Here is a 15,935-nt window from a genome sequence, read left to right on the forward strand (position 1 = left end):
CCTATCGTTGTCCCACCTCTGGTCACCCACCCAGGACCCCCGATCCAGCTGGCCACCTACCGGGGGCCCTCCAGCGGTGTGCGGGGCGGGCGCAGCTGCTAAGGGACGCAGTGCACCTGTGGAGCCCCGGCCACTCCCCTCCTCCCTCTCTGGCGCTCGGCCTGAGCCCCCACGGTGGAGGGCCACACCCTGGGGCTGTGCCTGCCCACCCAGAGCATCCGTCTCCCTGTCTGTGTCTGTCCCTCCCTGAAGCCGGAGCCCAGAGTCCTTTGAAGTCCGAGCGCCCCCCTCCCTCCACTCGGGGTCTAGTGGGGGTGCCAGGACCTGAGGTGGGGCCAGAACCAGCTGTCTGAGTTTCTGGATCCCAGCAGGAGGGGGGATGAGGGCGGATGACCAGCTGGTGTTTTTGAAAGATTCAGGCCTGCAGCTCCTGCGTGGGGGGAGTCGGGGCAGCTAGGCCCAATGCCAGCGCTCCCCCCACCACCACCCTAGAGCTCCTCGGGCTGCAACTGCCCTCCCCCACATGCCCGCCCATCTCCAGACCACCCTGGTCCTCACCCGACCTGCCAGCGCGTGCAGCTGGTGGGCAGGGGATGGGGGCGCTGCCACATGCTGGCCCTGGGCCTGACCCCCCTCCGCCAAGAAGAGCCGGCACCCAGCACCCTCTGGTAGGGTCCAGACATTCTTCCCAAAGGGTCTTTGGAGAGAGCAGGCAGCAAAGGTCTGCTTTGAATATCAAGGTTTTCCGAAGATCAAAAAAGGGAAAAAAAAAAAAAGAACGAACGGTATTTTGGAAACATCTAATGCGCCAACTAATTAAGTGTCTGATTGCTAACAAGCTCCCTCACAGAGGAAGGCGGAAAGCAGCCAGGATCCTGAGCCACCCTCAGCACAAGTCGGGTCCAGCGAGGTTCCCGCACCAAGAACAGAGACAACAGCAACAGAAAGAGATGCAGGAGCCCACGGCACAGGTTCAAGTTCTGCCCAGCCGAGAAACGATCGGCAGAGGCAAGAGGCGACCCACCGAAAGGGAGGCAGCATTTGCCCGTCATCTCCCCGCTGAGGAGGCAATGCCTCCAGCTCAACGACCAAACGACCTAAGAAAAAAAAAAATGGGCGGAGGACTGGAAGAGACTTCTTTCCGAAGCTGCAATACAAACGCCAGGAAGCCCAGGAAGAGATGCTCCACGTCACTTGTCCTCGGAAAAATGCAACTCAGACCACGAGGAGATTAGGGTGGCCGTGGTCCAAAAATCAAAAATAACCAGTGTTGGCCAGAGTGTGGAGAAACTGGAATCTCTGTGGACGGCAGGGCGGGAATGCGACATCAGCAGCCACTTTGGAAACTGCTACGATTTCCTCAAACATTAAAAATAGAATCACCCTCCGATCCAGGAGTCACACTCCTGGGTATATATCCAAAGGAATTCTAACCAGGATCTCAAAATGATGTCTGCATATCCAGGTCCATAGCACAGTCATTCCCAATAAGCAGAAGGTCAAAGCGACCCAGGCGTCCCTCGACGGACGAATGGATGAACAAAAAGCGGTCCACGCGCAACCACGGGGTAGCGTTCAGCCTTAGAAGGAAACTCTGACACCTGCTACAGCGTGGATGGAGCTTGAGGACATGAGGCTCGCTGAAACAAGGACAGACACCGTGTGATCCCACTTCTGTGAGGTCCCTGGAGGAGTCAGGTTCACAGAGACAGAGAGGAGGTGGGTGGGCACCAGGGAGGCAGCGGAGGCAGTGTGGAACGGGGACAGAGCCTCAGTTTGGGAAAATGGAACATTCTGGAGATGATAGCGGGGACAGCTTCACAACCACGTGAAGGTGCTCGATGCCCCTGAGGAGTGGCTAAGTGCAAAATCATATCGCATGTATTTTGTACCGTAATTAAAACTTTTCTTTCTCTTTTTAGGACCGCACCTGTGGCATATGGAATTTCCCAGGCCAGGAGTCGAATTGGAGCTGTAGCTGCCGACCTATGCCACAGCTGCAGCCACACAAGATCCCAGCCATATCTGCGACCTATACCACAGCTCACAGCAACACTGGAACCTTAACCCACTGAGTGAGGCCAGGGATTGAACCTGCATCCGCGTGGATGCTAGTCGGGTTTGTTACAGCTGAGCCACAACGGGAACTCCCAATTAAAACATTTTTGAAAAAGAAAGTTTCTCCTTGTCCCTCATCCTCAAACCTGAATCCCCTAAAGGGCCCCCACAATCAAAAAGTGAAGTTAGATGATGGATGGATGGATGGATGGATGGACGGACAATAGATGGATGGGTGGATAGATGGTAGATGGTAGGCAGATAATAGAAGGGATATGGGGTGAGAGAAGATGCTTTGTAGCAGGTTAACAAGAAGCTTTGTAGATGGATGGATGGATGGACAGATAGATGATAGGTGGATGGGTGGATGGATGGATGGGTGGATGGATGGATGGGTGGATGGTAGCCAGATGGTGGACGATAGGCAGATGATGAGCAGGCGATAGAAGAGATACGTGGGTGAGAGAAGATGCTTCGTAGCAGGTTAACAAGCAGGCTTTAGCACCGCAGGAGATGGAGGCCGGTCTTTGGAGGGCAGAGCAGGGTGGTGTGGTGTGGAGGATGGGCTGGCGGGGGTCGTGGGGGCATGGCAGCCTGTGAAGCAGGACCAGGAGGGCTGGTGAGGGAGGCAGGGCTGAGCGGGTCAGCCGGGGGTGATACACAAGCAGGGCGGGACCAAAGGAAGCCCCCAGACCCTGCTCAGGGCCCAGCTGGGGACCAGGGTGAGCAGCCACCTTATCTAAAACTATGGCTCCTCTCCCTCCTTGCCGCCCTCCCCCTGCAACCTGTCCACCTGGACACTGGACGGGCGGCCTCCAGAGACTCATCTGTTTGCCTGGACTAATCCAGCTCTTGGGAGGGTGGTCCTGGCCAGGCGGCAGACGTGCTCACCTGGGGGAGGGGCTGCCCGAGGCCCCCGCTAATCCCCGCCAGGCAATTAGAGGCTGATCGGGTTTCCGGAGCACTCAGGCCCAGCTTTCCCAGGGTCCGGAATGTGCCGGGACCTTTGAAGGCCTCACCAAGGTGCTTTCAGGATTGTCCGACGGCGGCGCTAAGTGCAGAGAAGTGAGACGCTCCATCCCCGGGCGATTACCTGGGATTAGCCACAGCAGCCAGCCTGGGAGTGCCCAGCTGGCCGGCCCACCTCACCCACGGTGGGGGTACAGGCAGGGGTCTGCCCGGCCCTCTGGGTGGGGGCCACTGTCTGCTAGGCCCTCCCACCCCCCAGCCCAGGAGAGGCGCCCACTCCGTCCCTGCAGCTAAGGCACAACGGGGGGCTCCTCTTCAGCAGCTGGGGGCCCCTTCACCACCCTGAGGACCTGGTTTAATACTTGAGTGATTCTGAGGATTTTCAGGGCACTTGTCTGGAGGCTGAGAGGGGGCGTCCTGGGGGAGCCGGGGGCTGGAGATGAGCCAGGGTGGATGCCCAGCTCAGCCCCCTCCCCATGTTTTCTGGAGCTTGTGTTTAGCGTCCAGATGCAGCGTCTCCAGGTATGACGAGGGTGGGTGTCACAGACAAGCCCCCCCCAGATTCACCGTGCACAAGGCTCGTCCCTCTTGTGCCATTAGAGCTGCCCAGGCTTCCCAGGGCACGTTCCCGTCCAGCCAGTCGGGCGCAGCCGCCCTCCTCCCCAGGCCAGGCAGGCAGGCCCCTCGGGCGGGGCAGTGTGGCCCACCCGCGCAGCCTTGGCAGCAGGAGGTCATCTGAGCCGGTCACAGGAGTGACCTTTGACCTCAGTCTGCCCCGCTGGAAACACAGCGCCTCAGCCCCTCTCGGCCCCTTGGCCGCTCAGCCCGGGCAAGCCTCGGCCTCTCTTCCCAGAACCTCCAGCACATGGGGCTGAAAGGCGGCAAATTCTCATCTGTTCTCCAGGCCAGGCCCTGCCCAGATCACAGGCCACAGTCCCCCAGTGCTCATAGCCTGCAGGCCCCGAGTCCAGCCGAATGGATGAGGCTAAGTTGCAGGAGACCAGCCCTCCAGCTCCACCAGGATCCCAAGCAGACCCAGCACATAGGGCTGGGAGGTGGTCCTGCCAGGTGGGCCCTGCTGCCAGGCATTGGCAGAGAGCCAGGGCGGGGGAGCCCTTCCAGGCACTGACGGGGTGACAACGTCTCAGCTGCTCCCCAGAGCACTTGGGGCAGCCTGCCTGCTGAGAGGCTGCTGGGACCAGGCGTTGCCCAGCTGTTTCTAAGCTCTGGGGTGGACCCCCAGCCAGCCACACACCACCGGGCTGTTGCCACAGCAGCCAGCACTGTCCCTGGCACCTGGTCCACACCTGCTGGCTGAGGCCGTGGTTCCAGCCCCGGGGGCTGTGTCCGCCTGACATGGGGATTGAAAAACACACCTTCCCTTCCTGGAGGAGGGGAGTCCTGGGGGTACAGAGAGCTCCAGAGGGGTCTGGCCAAAACAGAGGCTCAGTGAGGTGATGGGTCCCCCGCGACCAATTGCCCAGCTGCCTCTGCCAGGCTCAGCGCGAGTTCCACAGGATGGCACATTCACCACAGCCACGCAAGCCGTGCCACAGCACACCAGGACGTCACAGCCACGCCAGGACACGACCCTGGAGACGGGCCGGGGAGGTGCACAGGTACGTTGCCTGTGGGGCTCCCACACCCACCTAACAGGGCTCAGCAGGGACACAGCCAGCCTGTCACCCGAGAACTTCGCACAAGCTTCCCCTGAGTGGTCCTTCGTGCTACCAATAGCTCAGCACCCCCCAGAGTTCAGCTGGGATTTGGGGTGATTCTGGGGAGAGCCGGGATTTTTGAAGGTACTTTTCCGGGAAATGGGAGCAACTGCTCGCCTGGGGGACAGTGGCTGACCCGTGTTTTGCTGGGTCGCCCGGCCTCCCCGGGAAACCCGTAACCACTACCTGACACTCGGTGCTCGCTGGGCCTCACCCGCCCGAGGCCTTGTTTCCCGAAGAGCTTCCCCACTGAGCAAACCAAACCAATCCCTCGACGGCTTTCCTCGCCTCACCAATTTCTGTTAATGAACAACACCTCCGACCGCAAAGCGGCAGCTGGGCCCTCCCGGCAGAGGCCACGCTCGCGCGGAGACCCCGGGCCCCGCCCGTGGCTGGACGGGCTCTTACCTGAGAGACGCTGGGGGTTCCCCGACGCCTGCCACCTCCGAGAGCTCAGGAGCGGGACGGCTGCCCTGCCGCATCACTGGCCTGGGCCGGAGGCCTCACTCCAGCCACTTGGAACGACACGAACGTGGCACGTTGCCTGCTTCCTCACCTGTGACACGGAACCGCAGAGCGGGCCTCACAGGGCTGTCGAAGGGGTGCGGAGACCAGCCGCCCAAATGCTCCAGAATCGGGAGCGGGTCCTCGCCAGACGGGACCAAGGCAGGCGCCTCGGTCTGGACCTCAGCCTACAGGCCTAGAGGTGACTGTCATTTACGCCTCCCGTCTGGAGTTCCCGTCATGGAGTTCACAGCAGTAGCGAAGCTGACAGTATCCATGAGGACGCGGGTTCGATCCCTGGACTCATTCCGCAGGTGAAGGATCTGGCGTTGCCGGGAGCTGGGGTGTAGGTTGCAGACGCGGCTTGGATCCCGCGTTGCTGTGGCTGTGGTGTAGGCTGGCAGCTGTATCTCTGATTCAATCCCTAGCCTGGCAACTTCCATATGCTACACCTGCAGCCCTAAAAGACCAAAAAAAGAAAAAAAAAAAAAAAAAGCCACCTCATCTGATGTTTTGTTACAGCCGCCCAAGCAGTTAGACAGAAACCACTGAAGATCCATCCTCCCTGCCCTGCCCACCTGCAGCTCCCGCCTCACCCCAGAGGCCACACACACACACACTCACACAGGTAAAATCTGACAGGGCCGGGAACAGAGGCTCTGCTCAGAGCTGCTGGGATTTCAGGAGCACCTGGGGCGTGTTTAGAGGATCATTACCGGATGGCCTGGCTGCCCCACCTCCCCACAGGCTAAGGAACATTCTTACTGATGGCCCTGGACTCTGTCCAAGTCCCATGGGGCCAGAGAGAGCCAGGCCCCAGGGAAGCCAGGGGTGAACTAGCGGCTGCAGTGGCCCCGCTGGGGAGCTGCCCTGGCCCAGATTCACCCCCACCGCAGGGCGGATACAGAGGCTTGTTTTCCAGCTGCCAGCAGGCCCCCACCTTCTTCAGTGCCCAGGCATGGGCAGAGGCTCAGATTCAGGGAGCAGCTGGGGAGCCCCATCAGCCTGAGTCAGCCCAGGCCTGGGAACACAGGCCAGGGTGGAGGGGGGGGACCCTGGAGCTGCCTCCTGAACCCACCGTTCAGATTGGGGCATCCAGAGGGGTGCCAGGGGACACCCCTTCTTCCCAGCATCCTGGTCTCCTGCGCCTGGCTGCCCTGGGGAGCTGGGGAGCAGATCCCAGGTGCTGGAACCTGAAACACGAGGGAGTTCCCAGCCCCCTGGCCCCTCCCCCGCTTGCTTTCCACCTGAGACTCTACAGGAAAGCTTGCCTGGGAGAGCAAGGTGGGCTCTGAGAGGCTACTGATGGGAATCAGTGCGAGAGTCTTTTGTGGCGGGGCGGGGGTGGGGGGGTAGGTCCTGGGGAGGGAGCAGGGCGGGGGCTCAGCGCCTGATGCTGGTGGGGCAGACAGGGAGCGGGGGCTGGGCCCTAGGGCCTCCTCTGCAGAGAGAGGCCCCGTGGAGCCCCTGCCACCCAGGACAGTTATGCCAGGACAGGACAGCTCCCTCCCAGGGAGCCCCCTTCAGGCGGCTCTCCAGGGGCTCTGCGTGGTCCACCTGCATCCAGCCCCCAGGAAGCCGCCCAGACCTCCTGAATCACACGGCCAGGCTCCCTTTCCAACACGCCAGAGGGGTGGCACCTGCCCGGAGGCAGCGGCAGCCTGGACTCAGCTGAGGCTGATCCGGAGCCAAACCACGGCTCCGCAGGTCTGTGCGTGTGCCACACTGACCGGCCACACCCCTCCTTCTCCCGGGTGTATCAGCCATGTCCCCAAAGTTCTCTGCTCCCTTCAGCTCATACCAACCAGCACTTATTGAGCACCGACTGTGTGCCAGAAGCTGGGCCGGGTCCTTTGGGGCTTCGAGGGACGTGCTGGGAGATGGAGGGCACCTGAGGCAGTGTGGCTGTATTCGTGCCCGCGCAAGGTCGCCCCAAGCCCCAGGATCAGGAGGGGCTCCCGGTCTGCCGTGTGCAGGGTACGGCCCTGGAGTCGGGCGGGGGGGAGCAAGCCGTGTGTCCTGTGTGACGTCAAGTGGCTCAGACTCCCTGGACCTGTCTCCCCCTCTGTGAAGTGGGGGTGCTGGTCGTGACCACATCAGAGGCTCGAAGCCAGAAGGGAGCCCGGAAGGGAAGCCGCTGGGATGCCAGCAGGGTTGTGTGGCCCAGGCCTGAGCAGCGCTGGAGGCCAGGCTCCGATGACTCAGGAAACCTGGCCGCAGAAGTGCTGAGATGCAAAAGCCCCCCTGCGGCCGGCCGACAGCCCCTCGCAGTGGCCCTGGCGAGAAAGAAGCTGATCAAACACTTTCCATGACAAAGGTGATCCGAGCCGTTTCAACACTTTGAACCATGTGGGCAAAAGCAGGAGCTTGTTCGGTCTGGACCACCCAGGCACTGCAGAGACAGCGGGAGTCCACAGACCCGGGGAAGGGGCAGGCATTCGGGAGTACCAGCCTCTCCCTCCTCCTGATGGGGCCCGCGGTGCCTGGACACGTGCTCTGCGCTGGGCACTGCTCAGCGGGCCCCACTTCACCGATGAGGAGGCCAAGGCACAGAGCGGTCACGCGCTGGCCCTCGATCATGCAGCCAGCAGGGGCTGTAGACCCCAGGGCTGTCACGGAGGCCGACCCTGATGGAGGGTTCTCAGGAAGGAGAGTTGGAGGTCACAGGAAGTCACCACCAGTGGCTGGAGTTGAATCGCATCCCCCACAGAGGTGGGCTGGGGTCCTAGCCCCCAGGTCCTCAGACCATGACCTGATCTGGAGACGGGGCCTTTACAGAGGTTTTCAGGTTAAGCTGGGTCCTGGGTCCCCTTTAGGAAGGGGAATTTGGACTCAGGAGAAGGCTGCGTGCAGCCTGGAGCACCCTCGTGGGAGTGGCTGACAGGTGGCACGAGCCCTTGTGCAGACAGGAAGTAGGCTCCCGGGCCAGGAGGTGGCCACGCGGCGGCTCACACCCATCGCCCAGCCCCTGCAGCAGCCCCACCTCAGGGCGCTTCCTGCCTGGCACCTCACCGGTGAGACCTCTCAGACCCGCCTCAGGGGCCCTTTCCAGCAGCCACGAGCCACAAGCATCTGTTCCAACGTGAGTTAATTAAAGTCACGTACAAGGAACCCTCAGTCCCCAGGGTCACCAGCCACATTCTAGGGCTCAGGGGCCGCGTGTGGCTGGAGTCCTGGGTTTAGGGCAGCAGAGATACAGGCCACGTCCATCGGCTCCAGGCAGGACTGCCCTCCGAGGCAGGTGGCACGGCTCAATCGGCGGCTGGTGGCGCTGCCTCCTTGGTGTTCCTTGGCTGGGACAGATGCTGAGAGGAAGGGGCTGGTCCAGGGTGAGAGGTGGCCTGGGGCCTACGAGCATCACCGCTAGAGACTGAGTGATGGGATCAGAGAGGCTCCCTCCTTCCTCCAGGAGGAGCCAGAAATTGGAACCCCAGACCCTGTCAACCCCCCTGGCTCAGAAGGGGGCCTCAGGAGGGCCCCCCATTGCCCCATCAGGGCTCAGCCAGAGCACACCGGCGGCAGCGGGGGGCTCTCCCTGCAGGGTTACCCCACACAGGGGGCCCAGGGCTGGGAACAGGGGCTCCAGCTCACAAAGGAGAACCAGCCAAATGGATTCTCTCTCTTTTAGGAATTTGGAAGGAATGTGCCCTTAGCAGAAGCGGGGAAAGCAGAACGATTGTGAAATAAGCTCCAGGGAAAGGCCCGGGACGGCAGGACGCGTGAGGTAGAGCCGAGGTCCTGAGGGGACAGAGGAAGCCCAGTTCTCAAAGCGCAACCCAGGGACCCCCGGGTCCCCCGAGGCTCTTCCAGGCATCGTGGCACCGAGTGGCGGTTTGTCTTTCCCTCCTGTCCTCTTAGGACTGTGGGCTCGGCTCTCCACTTGCCCAGTGACAGGGGACAGAGGCTGCACAGAGGGGGACACTCAGCGTTTCCCATCCAGGGAGACGGCAGAGACCCCAGGCTGCCCCTCTAGCCACGCGTTTTTTCTTTTGGAAAACACTGACTGGGACAGTTTGGGATGGAAACGCTATAAAACTTGGTTGTGAGGGTCGCTGTACACCTATAAACGCAATAAAATTCATTGAATAATAAAAAAACCACAGTGACCGTCCAGAAAGTTTGGCTGTCAGGTGATGGGCTTATTTTTGGTATTTACAGGAACACGAAAACAGCTTAAATTTCCGTCACAGAAACACAGGAAACAAGAGCTTTTGGGGAACCCTCAGGGCAGAGGCGTGGGGACAAATGCTGGGGAGAAGTTAGTTTCGGAGGTGCCGGTATCCAGCCCACCCTCAAAAGCAGCAACCAAGGCGACAGTCCCCCACCGCCGGCCGCTGGCAGGACACAGACACGCCCGCGAGGAACCGGCCGGGCCCCCAGGGTGTGAAGACACGCATCACAGGTCTGGACAGCCGCGGGCCGTCCCTCTGGACACGCCAGGCTGGGTGTCTGCCAGGGCTGGCACTGCAGTCTCATCACAGAGGGTGCCCTGGCTCCTGGGGCAGGGGGTGGGGGAGGAGGCCGCAGGGAAGTTCAGGGGGGCTGCTGGGGTGGGGTAGGGGGGCTCCCTCCAGCCCGGGCCGCTGACAGTAAATGGTCAGATGGGAAGGGCCGGGAGGGAAAAGCAGCAGTGGGCAGGCAGCGGCTATGCCCACCAGTGGGGGTGGGGGGGCATTCTTTGGTCGCTGGGCCCAGACACCCCAGGCTTATCAGGGGACAGCCAAGGCAGCCACCGCCCCCACCCCCACCCTCCGGCACCGGCAGAAAGGAAATGAACTTGAGAGAGAGAGTCCCTGGACCCTAGGCCTCAGAGCCCCTGGCGCAGAGGTCAGCTTCCTGGCCCCTCCCAGGCCACGTGCCTGCGGGCAGCTGCCCCCCCAGCTCCCTCTTGGCCGCCCCCCCAGGCCTGGCCGTGAGCTGCCGAGGGGCAGGGTTCCAGGTGGACGGAGCCAAGGACTCCCTGGACAAACTGGAGTTCCCCCCGGCCAATTGGGACGGATTCCAGCAAAACAACCTGCTCCCCCGGTCGCCTCGGACCTCTGCTGCCCAGGGAAGAGCGGCCTGGGGGGGCAGGGAGGATACTTTTGGCAGAGAGGATTGACACCCCAAGGTCACGCCAAGGTCATCCAAGGGCTGGGAGGGGGCCTGCTGGCTGCTATTTCGTTCTCTCTGACAGCCCCATCTCCCCACCGTGGGTAAAACCGCAGCGCGCTCCTCTCGGTGCAGTTATAATGAACCCCAGGAACCCCATGACCTGGTAACATGAGCAACACTTTCAAGGAAAAATAGCTATAGCCTCAAAAACAGTAGGGGGTGAGTAGCATTGTTTTACATTTTTGCACGGTTCCTTAATGTTGGGGCTTAAAAGAGCACAGCTACATTCTCCTACCTGCTCTTTTGCCTTCAGCTCTGCGCTCCCACAGCCCCTGGGAAATTGCAGCAGGACCTCGGCAAAGAGCAAAAACAGTGCCTCAGTGGCCCTCTGTGCTCGAGACACGCTGGCCCCACGGACCGGCGAAAGGCTCTCCCACAGCCCAGGGGTGGCTGCTTCCCCTCCTGAGGGGCCGTGGCTCTAAGATTTCGTTTATACCGAAGAAGCAGCAAAGAAGAGAAAAAACAGAAGAGCAAAAACCTGAAACAAATAGAAAATAGGCAGCAAAGTGGTTCCGGCCAGGTTGGAGTATGATGATGTCAACAGGCCGGACTCGGCCCTGCTGCCTCGGGAGCGTGGATGCCCACTGGGGCCCTGTCTGCAGGGGCCTCCCCAGCGCTCTCACCCCCTCTGTTGCTGAGCCTGTGTGCCCAGCCCGGGCCTGCGCTGAGCGCCTTCTGCATGCCTGGCCCACACTAGGAGCTCTCAGACGAAACAGGGCCCCTTGCTCTTTGCTCCCCATCTCAGGGCACAGGTGGCCTGTGTTGGGCTCAGCTTGGGTGATCTGAGGAGTTTTCAATGAGCCGCTAATTCAGTACACGCAGATCGCAGGGTCCAGCCGGACCATCCACAGGCTTTGTTTTAGCGATGGAAAAACTGAAGCCCCTGGGCCAGGGGAAGAGGCCCAGTGGGAGATTGAACAGAGGCGCTGATCCCACAACTTCACCAGCCAGGGACACCTCACGACTCACGTGGGCATCCTCGCGATGCTGTTTTCAGAGGGGTCTCCCCCGTTGGACCCCTGGGATTTTAGGCATCAGGTCACAACAAGGGTGACACAACAGGTGCGGGCGGGGCTCAAGGGCCCAGCGGGCTCAGGATTTCTGCAGGACGCTGACACCTGGGGGACAACTCCCTGCTCTCTCTGCGACACGGCCCCCACCTCCCACGGCCCCCCTGGCGTACGGCTCCTGGGGCCCTAAGCGGGCTCTCTCCTGCAGAGGACAAGCCCTGGACATCCAAGACCCAGGAACGCGGGAAGAGGGAGCGCCCGTGGGGAAACTGAGACTCAGGCAGTCCGTGACCACAGAGGGACTTGGGGACGGGGAGAATAGTCACAGTTACTCCTGAGTAAAATGACCAACTGCCAACAAGCCCGAGGAAACTCTGCTCGGCGACCCCCTTGGGGTCATCCCCCCTCCCCCGACCCGCCGCCTCACCTTGGCTGGACCCGGGCCTGGGGGCAGGAGCCTGTGTGAGTCTCGGGCCCCTGGCCTCCTTCCGGGTGGCAGGCTGTGGGCAGCGGGGGCAGACATCCAGTCAGAGCCGCAGGCCAGGGGCCCGTGGGGGGACATGAGGCCTGAGCGACCTGCACTGTGCCCCCGGTGGGCTCTTGGCGGGGTTAGGATGAGGTGGAGGGTCAGTGAGGGCGGCCAAGCCTGCCCCTCCGTCGGGCGCCTGGTAGGCGGGCATCGGGGGCCCTGGGAGGTCTGTCGGCACGTCATCAGGAGGCACACCTGCTCTGGGCACTCGCACCCGGGCCGCAGAGCCCTGGTCTGGAAGCTGAGGCCAGGTGGCATCTGAGGCCGCGCCACCACTTGCAGAGTTAGGGGCACGATCTCGAGCAGAGGACGCAGCTGAGGGTGGGCAGAGCTGGCACCCCTCCGCGGCAGGCACCTCGCCCGGCACTAGGGCGGGAGCCCCGGAATGTCCCGCGGGGGCTGCCTGGGTGTCCGGGGAGCTCAGAGAACCTCAGAGGCCATGCGGTCCCGCAGGCGCACGTGTGAGCCTGCCCAGACCCCCACGTGACGGGAAAAAGGGCCGCACTGAGCAACAATGGCCCCCCCGGCTCTGGGTCTGGCCCCTTGTCACCTCCCTCCACTGCCCATGACTCAGTGTCCCCTGGCTCGACCCTCCCTGAGGAGGCAGCCTCCTGCTTTCTTCCCGGCCTGGCTCGGTCCACAGACCCCTTTCAACGTGTGCCCAGCGCTCGGCCAACAAGGGCTCATTCAGCACCGCCCGTCCCCGTCCCCCGGGAGGCAGGCTGGGGAGCGCGGGAGAACATTTTTCTAAGGTGTAAGTCATGCCTTCCTCAAAGGGCAGGAAGGGCCGTGCCCAGAAAAGGAAGCCGGCTGCGGACACACGGGAGAGCCAGCCACCCTCGCTTTGCACTCACGTTTAAACCCCACCCGGGGATGGGCCCAGTGCCGAGGGCCCTGTGCCCCGCACCCCACAACCCGTGCGCCCCGCACCCCCCGCACCCCGCACCTCGCGTGCCCCGCACCCTGCGAGGGGGAGCCAGTGCAGCCCCAGAGGGTGGCCTGCAGAGGCCGTGACACACACTTGCCCACTGCCCAGGAGCCGGGGGCAGACGGGGGCGCAGGTCGTGGAGAGGCAGCCCAGGCAGAGGATGCAGAATAAGCAGGTTACAGGAAAACACGGCACCACACACCCAGCTCGTGAACACGTAGGGGTGAGCGTGTGCCGCGGGCACACAGACGTCGCCGGCCTCAGGGCCTTCGTGGGCCTCGGGGTCCCCCTCTGTGAACTGGGAGCCGCGAGCCTCTCTCGCTTGGCCCTCACGACCAGGACTGTGGGCGGGTCCCAGTCTAGGGCGAGCACCCTGGGGTCCAGCCTGAGTGGCTGGGCTGCTGCTTCATGTCCAGATGGTCCTGCGCCCGTCCAGGTTCCTGTCCTTGTCTGTCCACCCCGACACGGCCACGGACCCCCCCCCCCCCGCCCCCGGTCCCTCCCGCACACACTCCAGGTGCCTGGAGTCTCAGAAAGACCGGGTCTTGGCCTGGGGTCGATGTGGGAGCCAGGAAGAGGCCCCAGCACTGCCCTGGTCAGTCAGGTCTGGGGACAGGAGCTGTCCTTCAGCAATGCCCCAGAGACACCCCAGACTCATCTCGGGGAGCCCCTCCCCGCAGGGAACACCTCACCTGGGAGCACCCCCTCAGGGAGCACCCTTGGAAGCACCTTCCCCCGCCAGCATCTCTTCCCCAGGGAGCCCCTCCCCCACAGGTGCCAAAGAGAGACCAAGGCAAGGGTCTGCCCATCATCAGCAGGGTGGGTGCCACAGCCTGCGAGGAGGTGCTCCTTTGTTGAAGCCCCAGTTCCTTGTGTGGCCCCATTAAAGCTGCAGGAGCCAGAAGCAGGTTCTGTGACCGCCCAAAACGGCTCAGGGCTCCCACAGGCCCTGGGGCAACAGAGCTCCGCCTCTTCCAGGCTCAGGAGGGGCAGCCCTGCAGCCACCCCAGGAGAGTCGAGGGGGTGGGGTGCGACTGGACCTCAGCCAAAGCCCTGGCGGGGACCCCATGGGACATGTGCCCCCAGCACCTCCCCCCGCAGGCCGAGCTTCCTCCTCTGTGGGGGTGCTGGGGCTTCCAGACCAGGGCAGAGGGCTGCAGGGTGGGCGGGGATCTCTAGCCAAGCACTACAGTCCTGGCTGCCCGAGGGGCAAACGGAGCAGCTTGCAGGGCCACTGGCTTTGCCTAGCACTGTCCACAGTGGCTGTGCTCCCGCCAGCTAGCACAGAGTGGTCAGAGGAGAGGGGCTCCCGGCCCTGCGGCCACCTACCTGCCAGGTGGGACAAAGTTGCCCCTGAGGGGCCGGTGGAGACAGAAGCTGCAGGAAGCTCGAGGGAGCCTGGCGGTCAGCCCTGGACTGGACCCTCGATCCCAGGGGGCCTGTTCTTGTCCAGGATTCATCCTACATGCTCAATGGTGGCCCCTGGAGGCAAGGTCATCCTGCCCCTCGGCACTGGACAACAGAGGGAGGAACTGGACCGTCAGGCCAGTTAGCAGGCTCCTCACAGGCTGGAGTTTGGCCACCTGCCCCCACACCTGGGTAGCTGAGGAAAGGGTCCTGCCGAGTTGGCTTAGGAAGAGACACACTGTAGAGAGTGGGGACGGGGCTTGCAAATGCCCATGGCTACAAAGCAGGGTGAGGGACAGAAGAGCCAAGACCACTCAGATCCCGCTGAGCCCCTTGGTGAGTGACCAGCCCTTCAGTGGCCATCGCTCAGCTGACAGGCCGTGGGCACATAGGCAGTACAGGCCCAGGAGTGCAGCCTTCTGCAGAGGCCGCAGGAAGAGGAGGGCAGGCCCGGTTCTGGGCCTGGAAATGAAGTATCCAGAACGTGCCCCTCCCCAGATACCATTAGAGCCTGCAGCTGCTCCCCTGATGCCTGGTCACCAACCCCACATGCCCCGCCTCTCCTGTTCCCACATCCAGTCCGCACCCAAAGGCTGGACATTCACTCTGTGCTGGCTGAGCCCTGGGGGCCGGGCACCGGCGAGGAGGAATGCGAGTCCACTGGGCCTCAAGCCCACCTGGGATTTTTCAGCGCTTTCTTGTGAGACACTCAATCTACTGCCCAGATTCCAGAGTCAACGGCGGCTGTATTTTCCTCACAGCAACTTGCCCACCTATCCACCTGCTGCCTGTCCATCAGGCCGTTGTGTTTTACTGGTCGCCTTTTAAAGGAAGCTGCAGACGTCATTAGACTTGGTGCGACCACTTCTGTATGCACATCACTGGCTAGAGGGCCTCTGCCTGTTTAAGGTGACGTTTACTCGGTGAAATTCACAAGCCCAAAAGGTACCGGTACCTGAGTTTTGACAAATGCTCACCCCTGTAGCCCCGACCCCATCAGACTTGCATTGCCCCCACGAGGACTCGCACTGGCCCGTGTGGCGGATACTTCCGTTTAATTAAAATTAAGTGAAATTTAAGTCAGGGCCTCAGTTGTGCCAAACACACTCCAAGAGCTCAGTACTTACCATCGTAAGCAGAGCTCCCCTGCCCAGAACCTTCCTTCTTTTCTCCATTTTGCCCAAGAAACCTTTTCAAAGACTCTCGGTGGGGTACCCTCTGCCTCTGCGGGTGCCCAGAGCAGGACCAGAGCCTGGGTTCCTGCCCCCAATCAGGGGCTCGCTCCCTCTTGATGCTCCAGGTAAACCAGGGCCCGCGTCGGCCCGGGGCCACGTGGGTGCCAGGGTGGGCGCCGAGCCCCATCCACTGCGAGGGCTCGTGTTGGATCCAGTGCGGGCCTGGCAGCCCTGTCCGGCACCATCATGCATTTTTCATGCGAGGCAAATTGTTCTCCGAGCATCGGTCTCCCCGTACGGGGCCCGATCCTGACACAGCAGCCACAGGACTTTGAAGTATTCCAAGCCGGTGTTAATAAATCATAAGGGGAGTTCCCGTCGTGGCGCAGTGGTTAACGAATCCGACTAGGAACCATGAGGTTGCGGGTTCGGTCCCTGCCCTTGCTCAGTGGGTTAACGATCCGGCGTTGCCGTGAGCTGTGG

The sequence above is a fragment of the Sus scrofa genome, chromosome 3, assembly GCF_000003025.6.
Source record: "Sus scrofa isolate TJ Tabasco breed Duroc chromosome 3, Sscrofa11.1, whole genome shotgun sequence".
Classification (NCBI taxonomy): Eukaryota; Metazoa; Chordata; class Mammalia; order Artiodactyla; family Suidae; genus Sus; species Sus scrofa.